This window comes from Mytilus californianus, unplaced genomic scaffold (genome assembly GCF_021869535.1).
Source record: "Mytilus californianus isolate M0D057914Y unplaced genomic scaffold, xbMytCali1.0.p SCAF_2, whole genome shotgun sequence".
NCBI classification, from domain to species: domain Eukaryota; kingdom Metazoa; phylum Mollusca; class Bivalvia; order Mytilida; family Mytilidae; genus Mytilus; species Mytilus californianus.
Window position 1 is genome coordinate 54,197,291 of NW_026262668.1, and position 16,185 is coordinate 54,213,475.

Below are 16,185 nucleotides of genomic sequence, written 5' to 3' on the forward strand. Positions count from 1 at the left end.
GTCCAAAAAGTCTCTGTTGTTGAGATAATCTTTGTCGAAACAAACCAGCTGTCATCTGCGGATACACAATACAGAGAAAATATCAGTATTTTGCTAATGAAAAAGTTCACCTTTTTTAAAGCTTAATTGTTAACGTCTGTCATAAAGGTCAGATTTCTAACATCCTGTATTGTCCACCTTATCGTATGTAAGGTTTGCATTTTCCTGAATTGATTCACAGAGGTTGTAAAAAGCCAGATGGAACATCCAGGAGATTTGCCTATCATTTACAGAGTTGGAAGATGATCAAGGAGACCCGTCAATCAATAACAAAGTTCAACGAAAGAGAGGCGAATGATACCAAACGGATATCGAAAACAAACGCCATTGCAAAAAAAAACGCAAAACCAACAAAAGACAAACAACAGTCCACAAAACACAACATAATATATAATAAAACTAAAGACTGAGCAACACAACTCCACCATAATATCGGGGGCTCCGGAAGGGTAATCAGATCCTGCTCCACATTTTCGCACATCGTGTTGTTCATGTTAGTACAATTTGGTGATAAGTCTAATTCGGTAAGTCCCATACACATTCGGGAGATTCGTTAATCAGTCACGGAGCTGGATAGAAGAGCAGGGGATCCAACAATCAATTACGGAGCTGGATAGATGATCAAGTATCCGTCTATCAATTACTGAAATGGATAAAACATACGACGATCCGTCAATAAATTACAAAGCTTGGTAGAACATCTGGGAGATCCACCAATCAATTTCGAACCTGGAAAGAACATCCGAGAGATGCATCAACCAATTTCAAAGCTCAATAGAACATCCAAGACATCTGCTTATCAATGGCGGTGCTAAATAGCACACCCGAGAGATCCGTCAACCAATTGAGGACAACAGAAAATCTCACTGGAGACCGAGCGACTAATATACCATTTAGTTTCCTCTTTGGTCAGATAATCAACTTTCATTATTCATAACAAAGTGAAAATAAAGCGAATACAATATATTAGATTTAAAAATGTCTAAGTATTTGACATCAGACAGCTAAGATCATATGTAACAAGACTGTTTTTCAAGATTGTCGTGCTTTTCTGTCGTAAGAAATAAAGTGACATGCCACGGTAAATATAAATTAAGCAAGAGAAAAGAGAAAAAAACATACATTTACATTGTGTCATAGGTCAAATTTATTTGTTCAGTGTATGTTCAATGGTGTTAATATGTCCTTTGATTGAGTTAAGCTATTTCAGTTGATATTTTATAGTGTGTCTTTCTATGTTGTGATGTTACACTATTGTTTCAGAAAAAGGGTGAAGGTTTGGTACCATTAAAACGTTTAAATCCGCTGCATTTGTTTGCACCTGTCCTAAGTCAGGAATCTGATGTTCAGTAGTTGTCGTTTGTTGATGTGGTTCATAAGTGTTTCTCGTTTCTCGTTTTTTATATAGATTAGACAGTTGGTTTTCCCGTTTGAATGGTTTTACACTAGTAATTTTTTGGGGCCCTTTATAGCTTACTGTTCGGTGTGAGCCAAGGCTCCGTGTTGAAGACCGTACTGTGACCTATAATGGTTTACTTTTATAAATTTTGACTTGGATGGAGAGTTGTCTCATTGGCACTCATACCACATCTTCTTATATCTATTGTATAAGAATGTAAGAAAAAATGAATATGATTACATATGCAACTTTTTATAGAAAAATTACATGAAAGTAATTTACTGGAATGTTTGAACAATACGAATCCTCTCAAAGAACAAAGTGTGACTTTGCTTATAGTTTCTTAGTGGAAAGTCTGTTCTAAAAATAAACATTACAAGAATGTTGTATCGAGTAGCACTCAAAATTCTACTTGAAATGTGGTTTGTATGAAACTACAATGATAATCCTTCATTTTTAAGATATAAAAAGCTGCGTCAGTAACGCATCTTAAGCCCTTTGCAAACCGGTTGTAAAATTATAAACATTTTCTTAAAGTGAAATTACTTTTTCGAAAGCCTTTTGTAAATTTTGCAAACCAATGGATTAACACTAAATCGAGATCCTTTTTTTCGATCCTTGAAAGTGTTCGATTTCGGTAGGGAGGTCACTTCCATCAGTCGGTGTTGTATAAAAATAAGAAGTTCGTCAAAAAGAGGATAGGGAAATATTTAAGAAAATGTGGACATATACATTTATCATCAATAAGACCGATTTTTAAATTTGAAAGGGAACGGAAAAAATTCCAGGAAATAAGTTAATCAAGTATACAAACATTTACCTGTGTAGGAAAACAAAATGTAAAATTGTCATAATGGAAATTGAGCGACCTGCTATTGATTCCAAGCTTATGGAAAGAGTCTGGATCAATTTCTCCCCAATCCATACATTAAAAATAGTATAATTCGAAAGCTGTTAAAAACTACATAAATAGTATAATCAAAGAGTCTTGATAATACACATTTAGAATTTAAAAACACATAAATCAAAATGTTATACAGAGTTTAAATATAAAATTGCAATTTTTACATAGTTTTTGTAAAATTATAGTTGCATCAAAGGATATCTTGAACAAATAATTTATTTGTATCTGAAAGGCAAACCGGAACTATATTTACCATAGAAAGTTTTTTTGTGATTGTTGCTCAAAACTTGTAAAAATCGACAAAATTGCAGTTTTGATAAATTTTACGTTTCCAGGAATACGTCGACATAACTTTAGAACTTAAAAGTGCACAAAGGAAAATAGATCTGGTGTGAAATGAATTCATGGGAAATTTACTCTATCTTTTTTAATATTTTGAGAATATAAACTAGTTTCGCATTGATGCGTAAATGTAAAATGACAAACGATCGAAAAGGCTATGGGTACAATTATACGACACATCCCTGACGGGCTAATAATGAAAAAAATATATTGACGTTACAAAGTATTTGACGCACAAGTATATAAAAACCTCAATCGTTATAAACACCTTCTAAACATGTCATATAAGTATGATTGCCATGAAAATGAAAACAATATGATTATCGCTTTTAGCTTCTACTAGGTGAAGCAAATGATCTATCCTGTTTTATCATCTACCTATAGAAAGAATTATCGCTAAAGTAATTACATCGAAAGCTTTTTTTTTTGCGGTGCTGAATTGCATTTGATTTGTTTTTGTTATTATTGGTGATAAATTGTGTATCTCTAATCATGCTGTGCGAACACGGGTTTGGTTTCTCACCTGTATATTTATACGGATCCATTCTGATACATTCACTACATAGAGAAACATGTGTTTGTCTTGTTTACTGAAGATAAATTAATTACTTTGATGAGAGATGACTTTAGTTAAAGTAAGTCAATAGAATTATTAGACTATAATAAGTGACATCTAAATAATCAAATTTTATTTTAAGTTAAAAGGGAAGTTTTACAATAAAGTATTACTTTAAAGAAATTAACTAATACAGTGTACATAATCTTTTGGTAAAAAAATAAATTCAGCTGACTATGGACATTTTGCATGAAGCACATTTCGCTTCAAAATAATTATGCTATGCACTTCATATGCTTAAAGTAATAACATTTGCTTTCAATGTCTTACATCTACAGCAACTATGAGAAAAAAAAAATAAAATAATTACGACAAATAAGAAAAAAAATTGTTTTAGATTCCGCTTCGATGACGGCAGATGCTCGAAATTTTTATAAATTCTTCAGGTACACATCATGTGTTATATTTTCTATTTTTTTAATTGAAATTCCAAATATATCAAGATGTTATAGCATAGATATATTTTTAAATTTTCAATTTACAAAACTGGAAAAATCTTAACATATGCAACAATACCATATGGCGCTAAACTTGGATAGGAAAGCTTGTCTCGGATAGTGTTATGTTGTCAATATATGAAAGAACTGTTCAAACTGCGTTGACATGTTCATTTATGCTCTAAAATCTGAGACTACTTTTTCAGTCCCTCTCAAAATACAATGCTCTCGATATGGGTTCAAACTACAATTAGACAAGTACAAATGTCTTGACTTTGTGCATTAAATCCTCAATTAGCTACCATTTTTTTGTAAACATTCGTCAGTTCGCTATTGTCAGGTTTTATTTTAATGTTTTGAATATTTTTGTTTATATTTACAATAATAGAAAAATGTATGTTTCATGATTTGAAAGCGTCATTTAATTTCGTAGAACTAAAATTATACCTAATATTGAAAAAAAAACCAAGAAAAATACAGTTTTTGTCCTCTAAACTATTCTCAAAGAGGTTGTAAATAAAACTTTACGTTTTCAAGTATAACTCTGAATCGCTAATGTTTAATGGTTCTGCACAGTTACGTTATCTGAAAGAAGCAAAAGATTTGTGTCAATAACAGCGCTGTATCAGTTTTTTCATTTCGATAACGCATACGATTTACTAAATAGTTAGATTGGAACTGTGCTGCTTTGTTTTGACAAAAATGTTTTTTATCTTTTGAATATCTTCAAGTATCCGCCATGATTAAGAGTAGTAAAACAACAGCAGTTCCTGTGATATACCCATATAGTTATCTCGTCGCATTTGATGGATTGTTTATACGTGTACATTCGCTCCATTTCCTCTTTTTTCAAATTTGTAAACACAAAGATGTTAAACTTCTTTTCTGATGCTATGTGGCTGCATTAAAAAATATGCTGTATTTTAAGCTTTTTGTGGGTCTTTATTTTTTTAAGATATGATGTGTTCATTCATGGTGGAAATCCCAAGGATAATTTTATTTCATCAAACTTCACATGAAGCATTGTGGTTTTATGCAGTACATCCGTTTATACCGCTCCAATTACTGAATTTTCCTGTAAACATCATGTTATAGTACGTGTTTGTAATCTGAAATAGCAGTGCATTTTGTAAGGCAAAAAAATATCATTATTTGCAAAATAAGAATAAATCGGTTGTTTATAAAATTTCTTAATAACTCAAACTACATGTATGTATTACAGTCATACAAGGATATCAATGAGAATCCTTTAAATCGTCGCTAAGCTCGGTTGTAAGTGTAAGCACTTCCAATATTTGGCAAAACTTTTCAGAATATTTGGTTTTAATGCTCTTCAACTTCGTATTTGATTTGGCGCTCCAGCTGTTTTGATTCGAGCATATGTGATGAGTCTTATGTAAACGAAACGCGCGTCTGGCGTACCAAATTATAAGCCTGGCATCTTTGATGAGTTTTTCCCAGTAACTGTGTATATGAAGACCATATATAAAAGCATTATTTTGATTCTCAATACTCTTCAAGTTAGTATTTGATTTGGCTCTCCAACTGTTTTGATTCGAACACCAGGAATGAGTCTCATATAGACAAAACGCACGTCTGGCGTACCAAATTATAAGCATGGCATCTTTGTTGAGTTTTCCCAATGTCTGTGTACATGAAGAACATATACGAAAGCTCGCTGTTTTATAATTTTCTAGTATTTCATGACATATTTATATATGGATAGAGAGGTATACTGGTTTAACTTATAGTTTGTCAGTAAGTTTACAGAAACACATTTCTGTTGCTTAATAAAAATAAAGGAGATGTGATACGATTGCGACACAATTATCCGCAACAGTCCAAATGACGTGAATGTAACCAAGACTTATTTCATTGAAACTTATATCCTCAAAATGTCGTGCACAGAAATTAATTTTTCATCATTTTTTTCTCGGCAACAACAAATCATACCTTCTTGACATAATTATGCGGGTTATAAAAAACAGTAAATGAACAGTAGTTCACCTTATTGTATTTTCATATTAATAAGAAGATGCGCCATGATTGCCAATGAGACAACTCTCCACCAGAGACCATATGACATAGAAGTCAACAACTATCAACGTACGGCCTTCAAAAATGAGCAAACCCATACCGCATAGTAAGCTGTAAAAGGCCCTGAAATGACAATGTAAAACAATTCAAATCAGGAAACTAACGGCCTGTTTTATGTACAATGTGATTCTTTTTTTCCAAGTTACGGTTGTATAATGAATAATACATTTACAACTGGGTGTATTGTGTATTCTTTTCAATATTTAATGAATACCAAATATAAATTCGGAAATATTTCATAGGATTATTTGAACTAATGTTAAGTAAATACTATTAAGACAGCAACAAAACAGCATGTAGCAAAATAAGACACCAAAATTTCCGTGCCGAACCCGGCACTAATTGGAATTAGTTGAAAGTTCTTTTAACAGGATTTTTATGTTCTTTTAGGAATCAAACCATTTAATATGTACGCTAATGGATAGTGCACTCAGTTGAATAATAATTTTTCTACAAAATGATAACTAATCATTATTTGGATTGTTTTTGGAAAATTTAATTGTTACTAAAAAACCATAAATCATAAAACTTGTATAGTAAACTTTTTGCAACAACCGTTATACGGAAAAATCTCTAGAAATCACATTTCTCGTAATATTAAACGTTAATTGACACATTTTCCTTCAATCCACATCACGAGGGTCTGGATGCAGGTCCTTCATTTCTTTATATATATTCTTTAATGTTTTTAACCATTTTACCTGTTCTTTATTTATTTCGACCATTATTAACTGTTCTTTATATTTAAGCACCCCATTATTCTCTATTCTTTTAGCCTGTTTTTCTCTATTCTTTATTATTTTTGCCCTTTATTCTGCACTTTTTGCCCATTATTCTCTACTCTGTAAACCCTATCCAGACCCTCCATCGTTATGATGTCGTTGTGATTATATATTCAAATAACAGTAACAGAAACCTTGAACATAAATTGACTATATTCATCAAATAACTGCAATGTTTTTAATTCATTATTGTTAAAATGAAAATTATTTGATCAGATATTTTTGAAAATAAAAATGCCTATTCATCATCTAGAAGAAAATCCGAAACAACCAACCACAGAATTTTGAATTACTTTGACCATGGAAGTATTATACAATACTTCCATATTTTTGGATAATGATATAATTTAAAACGTTGCATGAGTGTTTGATGGATGGATGTCTGTTTAACACCCAGTGACAAATTAAATGCATATGCAGGACGAAAACATGATAATGGGATATGAATATAGACCCTGTTTTGTATAAGACCGACAAGATGGGTCGCATTTTTTAACATGCTTTTTTACAAGGCAAAAGTACTTCGAGCCGCCCAGATCTGGCTTTTACTCGTTAATGCCGCGTACTTAGTGGAGAAGCAGCAAATACCAATCAAATTAAAATAAAATCTAAAATAAATGATCATAAACGCAACTGTAAGTCATCTATATGAAAGTAAAACTGTCGTGAAAATAATCACACTAGACTAAGTACTGGTTCAAAAGGTCAGTTGAATACTGCAACCATTATATTGCTTTTCGTTCATGATTAAATATTTATAACTGCTTTCCCCTATTTGTGCTTTCTTTGCCGAGTTACTTTTAGAAAGACGAGGACAAACTTTGGATTTGAGCATTTGAGATAGTCGAAACTATTATGCTTGAACGACTTTCGATTTTTCAACGAATATCCATGAACAATCTATGGCATTGCTGTTTATTCCATTTTGATACAATTTTTTTTATTTTTTTGGTATTGCATGAGACCTGGAACCAAAAGGAATTGAAAAGTATCTTTTATCAATTCATACTTTAAAGTACTATTTTTCCGTAATAACTTTGATTTTTGTTTTGAATGTCATTAACCATTTATGTTTAGAACATTTTTTATACTCAATTTTGAGCAATCTTATTATTCGAACGCACAAAATTTATAATGAGTTATTTCATTCATCCTCATTAGCATTAATAATTTCATTAATTCTTCAGAAATATGATTTAATTTTATCAAAAATTGCGAGGACACATACGAAGCTTTCATGTTTTAAATTTTGATTGCCTTTTAAAGTAACCCTGCCGGTGAAATAAATCAGGGGAAAATTAGACATAAATCTTTTCACACATGGAACCATCATTATTCTGCCACGAATCATCCGACAATGGACTATACAATATGCTTCTTCAATATAAACATTTTGACAGACATACATTCAAAGAAGCTGTCAACGTGGTTTGTTAAATAAAAATGACATTGTCGTTACTATCAGGTTATTATGTGGCATATTCCAATTAAAACTCTCGTGATCGTGAGAATGAATTGATACTGCTGATTTGTCGCAGTAATGTACATATAACAACAATTAGTAGGGAGAAAGTAACCCATTAAATGCTTGCAGTCCTGCTTTATTAACAATAATTTCATCTACAAAATAACCCGCATTATTTGCTTTAAATTAGTGGAAAGATATTAAAAATAAAGTTGTTTTTTTCAACAAAAACATGGAATATTGAAAATTGGAAAATTATGCAGATTGCTTTTAATGACCTAAACGTGAACAAATGTTGCATGCATGTTACGTTTTTGTCTTTCCAATGATTGTTCTTTTATTTATGGAAACTTAATATCACGTTCTCCTCTTTCAAATAAACTAAGCATGTGATATAAACATTTGTCAACCTGGTGGATATTTTTAAACTGGCATGAAATGACAAAATAAAAAAATGATTAAAGCTTGAAACATGAATACATGAAGAAGTATGCTTAACTTGTCAGAACCATACGCTATTTAATTTCTAAATCATTTACCTATTTTTGACATTTTTACCTATTATGTCTGTTTGTTTTGTTCACACATTGTTGTCAATATAATGGAATTCTATGCGACTGTCATACAAGTGAGAGGTTTAGCTAGCTTTAAAACCAGGTTCAATTCACCATTTTCTACATAAGGAAATGTCTGTACCAAGTCAGGAATATGACAGTTGTTTTCCATTCGTTTGATGTGTTTGAGCTTTATGTTGCCAATGGTTAAGGGACTTTCTGTTTTGAATTTTCCTTGAAGTTCGGTATTTTTGTTGTTTTACGTTTTACAACAGATTTATTTTTTTTTGCATTTGCAGAAGGACATGAAAAAAATGTTAAAGGGATCCTTATCCAGAACCAGATTCTATCAAATATTAAAAAAAATACCCAAAAGAACACCATGCATATTTAACGGCAATAATTTCGGCAAAAAAATATCGAATTAAAAAGGCGGCAAAACTATGATCAACTGCACATACTGTTTAAGTATGAGAGCTGTCGATCGTTTACTTATATACGGTCCTGAATATGCATGAAATATTTGCCACTGGATATTAAGCAACCAACTATCAATCGTTTACCTTCAAAGAGGTATAAATATTATAAAAATAAGGAGATTTGGTATGATTTCCAATGAGATAACTATCCACCAAAGTTCAGATGAAGTGGATGTAAGCAATTATAGGCAACCGTACGGCCTGCAACAATGAGATAAACCCATACTCCATGTTTGAAGGAATATTTCAGAATTACAGGATTATAAATACTCCTCAAAATAAATAAATACAAATGACAGAAATATATGACCGATAAGATCATGGCAAAATAAAGTGCTAACTTAAGATCTAACGTTAATAAGAACAAAAAATAGGATGCGACATTAATTCCATCAAATTTATTTGATTAATATAATGAAGGGTAAGAATAGGATATTTAATACAAGAGTTGTCGAGAAAAGTCGTCAAGGAAAGTTGCAACGAAGTTACCGATATACATGTATTTATCAAGTCCCATAGCACCTTTGAAAGAACAAAAAGAATTGAAATGTAAAAGAGAAAAATACACGCTGCATCGGAAACTGGTACCTGAAAAAAAAAACCATCATAAAAATGAAAATAGTATACAATCCCTTTCAAGTTTTCTTGACCAAGGAGGCTAGACTAACCTCCTTGGCATAACAAGATACAAATATTAACACATTAAAAGTTGATATCGGTACTTGGAAACTCCTATCAAGCAACTTTAACATTTCATACTTTTTGATAAATTCATTGAAGTAATTAAGAAACTGATGTCATAATTTTAACAGGAAGTGTGTGCTTTTTCAATTTTACAGATGAAATTGAATTTCAAGAAGTTAATGTATTATTCTACAAAATAACCAAGCAGAATATGATGGATGCATTTCTAATTGTAAACCTTTTCAAATAATAGCTTATGTATAGACACTTTTTATGTTCCCGTCAAGAGCTGAAAGTGTAAAGAACATATTATATAGTGGGTAGATAGTATACAGACAACGGAATCATGGAATTTCAATTAAAATTTTGGCAAATTTAAGAAGTTGTTTAGTTTAATGAGATGTTCGTGTCAATAGTAAACAAATCACTTCTCTCAATTCTCTTTGATCATATATCTTTCTGGAATATATTTGTGATTATGTATACCCAGAACTTCATTTGCTAATTATCAACTTAATTAACGTTAAATATAAGAGGGGAATACAAAGGTTTAGATCCGAAACATTATAATGTATTTCTGTAATACTTTGAGCAAAAATATATCTATAAAATGCATTAACATCAAACTTGTCAAGTATTTTTACTTGGTTTTGATTTTCATATTAATTCGTTTAATTAAACATTATACAATTTCATTTATCACTCACAAGTATACAATACCTTTCATTTGTTCAACACACATTTAAAATATTGCACGTTTTACAATGTACACTCACGAAAAATGGTTGACATATCTAATTCTCATGGTTTTTCCTATCTTCATTTAAGCCGCAAACTCCCCAAATTTTATGTAAAACTTGATGAAAACCTTAAGAAAACACAACTTGAAAGATAGTTTATCAATAGCTGTATATATTTTAATTAGACAGTAAATTCTTTGCAAACATCCAGATTTGTCTAAATGTATAAATGAAATGTAAATCCAACGTTAAAGTGACTGGTGTCATTTTAGACCTTAATAATATAATTTTCATAGTTATCTTTAATAAAAAAAAATATTATACACGGGACATGACTCTTCCGTCGGCTCCTTTCTATACGATATTTTCTTGCTATCAGAGACGATAAAATTTCTATGAACGCAATATTGTCATTTTTATTTCAACTGGGATAAAGTTATCATAAATCGGTCAAAATTTTTCTAAATTTTGATTTTATCACATTTATAGAAATTTATGGTAGAATCAAGATTCAATATGAAGGAATTTGAAAGTGATATTTCAGACCCATATGTTTGCTGTAATGTTATTAATAAAGTATCAAATTGACGAATCGTCCTTTAAATCTTACTTTGTGCGGCTTAATAGACTTGTGTATACCGTTGGTGTTTCATCGTTGCGACTCGACTGATATCTCTTTGCTTTTTCGGAATTTTGGGTCCTCAATGTTCTCCATCTTTGTACTTTATTTGGCCTTTTATTTTTTTTTTTTGATTCGAGCGTTACTGACGAGTCTTTTGTAGACGAAACGCACGTCCGTCTGGCGTACACAATCATAAGCCTGGTATCTTTGATGAGTTTTTTTATGATGTCTTGAAGCAATGTTAACATGTTTTGTTATTTTTTCTTCATATTTAACTCTAAACAGGTTTGTTTTGGGCATGGCAAAATGTCCTCTCTTTATGATCTGTTAATTTTGTTCCGTTATGAAGATCTACTATGAAGTACAGCCACCAATATTAGAGAGGTGTCTAGGAAAGCGCCAAACTTAAACGATGTTTTAAGGAAGTCAATATGATCCAATATCTCGTCTTGATACCGATGTTAAAAAGTACTGTGATATTTCTAATGAATATTATAAAACGTTATTCCTTTGTCATTTGTCTCAAACGGATGTAACATTTTGTACCAAATGGAAAAGTCATTTTACCTGATTGCCAATTTATTAACCTCCAGGCCGATGAGATGCCGGTGCGCAGACGCAGCAAATGGTTCGTTGAGAATAACATGATATCTTAAGAGCTATCATATAAGAAAAAGACATAATTTGCAGAACAGTAGTGTTAAAATGAAGAAAAACAAATGAATTGATTCGATTCTTACTTAATATGGACTCAAACCAAAGAAAGCCATCCAATGGCATCATCTATTCTTTACATTTTAAGTATATCTATCGCGCGTAAACTTTCAGCAAAACAAACCTCACCTAAAACCGGGAGAGAACTAGAATGCTCCGACAGAGTAAGCAGTTCTTGCTCCACTAGTGATAGCCTTGGTGTTGCTTATGGTAAGTAAAAAAGATGTATTAAATGGAGTCACAATCGAGGAAAAAAAGACGAGATAGTGGCTACGAGAGGTGGGACATATCCTTGGTTATCTGTGACGAAGATGTTCCATAACGATCAGTCAAGTCATGATAACGTCCGTTAAATTAAACCGTCGAAGAGATGACGTTATCCTTATCATTAGAAACCTTGGTTCAATAGCTTTCGTGTAAGTAGCAACCCTCTTTCAGGGAAATCATGATAGGAAACACAAACCCTGGAATATCAATTGGGAGATATATATTCCATATGAAGGCGCTACTGAAATGTTGCTACACAGAAATGGAAAGTTCACAATTAGGGGAATTGAAATAATCGTTTTTGTCGTAAAGTTTAGTTCTCAAATGACACTCATTGTCAATTTCTAAATGCAAGTCAAGATATGAACTTGACCTAACCGTTTCTTTTGTGTTCTTTATATCAAGTAAAATGGGATAGTTGCGATCAACATAGTAACTATCTTTGAATTATTCAGATTAAGGACATTATCTGTAAAGTAGATGGTGCCATTAAAGGACACTACCAGCTCTTTTCATTCGTCGTGAAAAGCTATGTATTAAATGCCCCAGGGTGACAGAATGTGAAATAATCCAACAGAGAAAGCAAACGACCTGATTTATATATTAAAAACAATAAACGAATAAACAAATAACAATGTCAGACAATAACCAACGACAACCCCTAGATTACAGGTCTGGCTTTTTAAAAATCACGAAAGGTAGTAAGCTTTATCAGCATCAAACAGATAAATAGGTATAAGAATATGTGGTATGAGTGCCAATGAGACAACTCCCCATCCAAGTCACAATTTGTAAAAGTAAACCATTATAGGTCAAATTACGGCCTTCAACACGGAGCCTAAAAGGCTGTTTTGTATTAGATGTAAACTTCTCATATCTGAGGGGTGGTCGCCTCGCAAAAATGAGACAATTACATCTGATTTACATAGAAGTATAATAAATAAATATTTTATCTTTTCTATTGTTCAAAAAGTGCAATTAATTTGATAAAACAGGAAAAGTGTCATTATCTCAAATTTTTCAGATGCAGTAACACTTTCAGAAGATGTTTTGTAATGAAATCTATTTTTCTGTCATCAAATTTATACCTTATCACTGATTTTGTATGGTAATATTAATCGTTGTACTATATTGTCTTTTTCTGGTTTAATCGCCAAAATCTGAACTTTGTGCCGATAAATGATTACACTTCTATGTAAATGTTTTAAAACCAACTGACACAAACCTTTATGACTCTAAGCTGAATCGTCATAAAATTGTAATTGATATAAAATATATTGTATTCTAGCTTATGTATTTTTGTTTCGCAAAATTAATTTTTGTCTTGCAGTTTGACGCCAATACTTGTTAAGAAGCACATTAAAGAATGATAAATCTCGCCCATGTAAATACGCAATTAACGTTTATGTAAGATCTTGCATGCTTTGTGCAATGCTTCAAATGTTCCTTTGAGAGATTAGCGCTTAGGGAAAATAGAGCTTCATTACGAGTTTAATCTAGGTAATTACAAAACATTCTACACTTTCTCAAGTACATTCCTTAATAAATAACAGACTTGTTTGGAAAGTTATACCTTCTTTTCCTTTGTGGCATTATTTTAATTGGACACTGATATTAATGATTTGTACAATTTAAGAGAAAATATTTATAAAATTGCTTTTTCAGCTGCAAGTTTATATCTTCGAGACTTAAGACAGTAAAAAGCAGTTTTGTCTTAAGTTAAAAAAAAATTATATATGTGGGTCAAATACATAATGCATAATACATATTTTAAAGTATTTAGTAAATTGAAAAACCTAGATATCACATCGAGATAATACCATTATCAAAAGAAAAAATGTTCCTTTATTTTTATCCTCGCAAGTTATATTTCATCTGCTAAAACTGCCACGCGCGGAAGCGACAAAATAAATGGTTGTTCTTCAGCACGTGATGTTTCCTGATAAGGTGCATTTCAAAGTAAAATGTTACGAGTGCATTGCTATTATAAAATACTGCTCAGTTAGCTTCTATATACTAAGCATACAAATTTAAAAAGCATTCTTGAACCCTTTCGTTTTGTTAACATACTTGTTGATAAGAATTTTAATTATGATATATAGTTTAATTATTTCGTCTTAAAATACTTCGGGGTCAATATCGATTCAATTACTAATAGCTTACTTTAGTGTTTCAATTATAGAATAATGTTAATAGGTTTACTTTGGATATTGTGCAAGAGTGAACTTTTTTGCACTGTTTATGACTGATTGATGCGAACAACATGAAAATACAGCACCAAAAGAGAGGCGAAAGATACCAAAGCGATATTTAGTCGGAAAAAAAACTGACAACGCCATGGTAAAAAAACGAAAAACGACCAAAACACAAATAACAGTACACAAAACGCAAGAGAGAAAACTAAAGACTAAGCAACACGAAACCCACCTAAAACAAGGGGGATATTAGGAGCTCCGGAAGATTTAGTATAATTATCCTGCTACACATCCAAAGTGTAGTAATGCACGATTTCTGTTTCTGCAGATCCGTAACATGGTGCTAGCGTCAGTATTGTCTGAAATTCCGATATTATTGAATAATTCTGTTTCCTGTAGTGATTTTTATTGTTGGTTTTCTGTGTATCTTTTGTTAGTATACCGATTTTATAAAACAAGATGTGGCTGTGAAGAGCAGATTTTAGAAAATTACAAAACCCGGCGTTCTCTCCTTTATAAAAGGACAACAAATCCCCTTCTTTATACTGGATAACTTATAACTACTTTACAAAAACCTTATAAAGAATGGTATATTCGACTAAACAACAATCTAAATTCTAAAATCACATCCAATTGGTCTCGTTATAATACACACGTAATATTAGCGACTGGATGTTAAACATCTATTCATTCGTCAATGACTTTTGAAATCTTCGGACTTGTACACTCGACGCAGAAAAGTCTCAGTTTAGTCTAACGAATGCCTTCAAAGAACTGATTGTCGGACATATCATGAGAAGTAAAATTCTTTGAGGTTATGTTATAAATTTGTGATACATTTTAAAGATACTAGTAGTCTTAAAAGTTGAATATTTCCCCCCAATTCAACCATCTTTTAATATAAAATATAAAATTAAGGAGATGTGGTATGATTGCCAATGAGACAACTATCCACCAAAGTTCAAATGAAGTGGATGTAAGCAATTGTAAAGGATACCAGCACATAACATACCGTTGGCTATTCCCAGCTTGCATCCCTTTACAGCAGCTTCGGTTGACTTCATAGAAAATAAAATAAAAATTCTGCTAAAAAATTCTTTTATGATTTTCATTAACATCTTAAAAACCCTGCTAACAAAATATTATATGATTTTCATATCTACAAATACTTGAATGTCAATAGATGATTATATTTATTCCTCTTGGGTTTACACCTCGATTGAACAAGTGGAATACAAATGGATGGAATCCTGGTAATCCTTGAAAGTTTGAATTGAAAGAAAATGTAATAAATGTTTTGGTTGAAAATGTGTTTAATCCTATCATAAATTATAGAATACATAGTTTGATATGCTTTTTGATTGTTGCTATTATTCTCCATACCTCCATCATTTGAACTGTAGAAAGAAACTAAAAAGAATTAAAGATACATGTGAAGAATGTGTTTTGTAATTAAGCTGTCTTCTCCAATAACCTGAGAATTATTAAGACATTAAACATAAGATAAAGTAAATGCTTTAAGATAATACAATTATAAACATCTGTCAAACATGAGGGTTAACTTTCCTTGACCATTCCATTCATCGTGAGTTACAGTAATAATTTAGATATCAAACTGCGAGTAAACGATTTGAATGACCGTACACTATGAACAAATTATGTTGTATTTCTATCTTGACTGAAAATAAAACAAGCATTCAGCTGATAAAATATATCGTAAACGTGTTTCAATCATGTTTCTTCGTCTGTTAGTATGTTTATTATATCTTTACCGATATAGACACAAGTTAAAACAATCGTCAATTCTGTTTATTTTGATATTAGTTGATAACGTTTCTTCAAAAAACAT

At 31.5% G+C, this 16,185-nt stretch overlaps 1 protein-coding gene across 2 annotated transcripts in view; it reads left to right on the plus strand.

The window, feature by feature from the left end:
* LOC127730017 (FMRFamide receptor-like) overlaps positions 1-16,185 on the plus strand; it is a 34,064-nt gene that overhangs the window by 12,978 nt on the left and 4,901 nt on the right. Inside the window, exon 1 of one of the 2 annotated variants that reach the window (XM_052238063.1) lies at positions 3,083-3,319. The exons of the other annotated variant lie outside the window; for it this stretch is intronic. The gene's annotated coding sequence lies outside the window, so the exon portion shown is untranslated. Of the gene's footprint in view, positions 1-3,082; positions 3,320-16,185 lie in introns of those variants that run through there. 2 annotated transcript variants of the gene reach the window in all.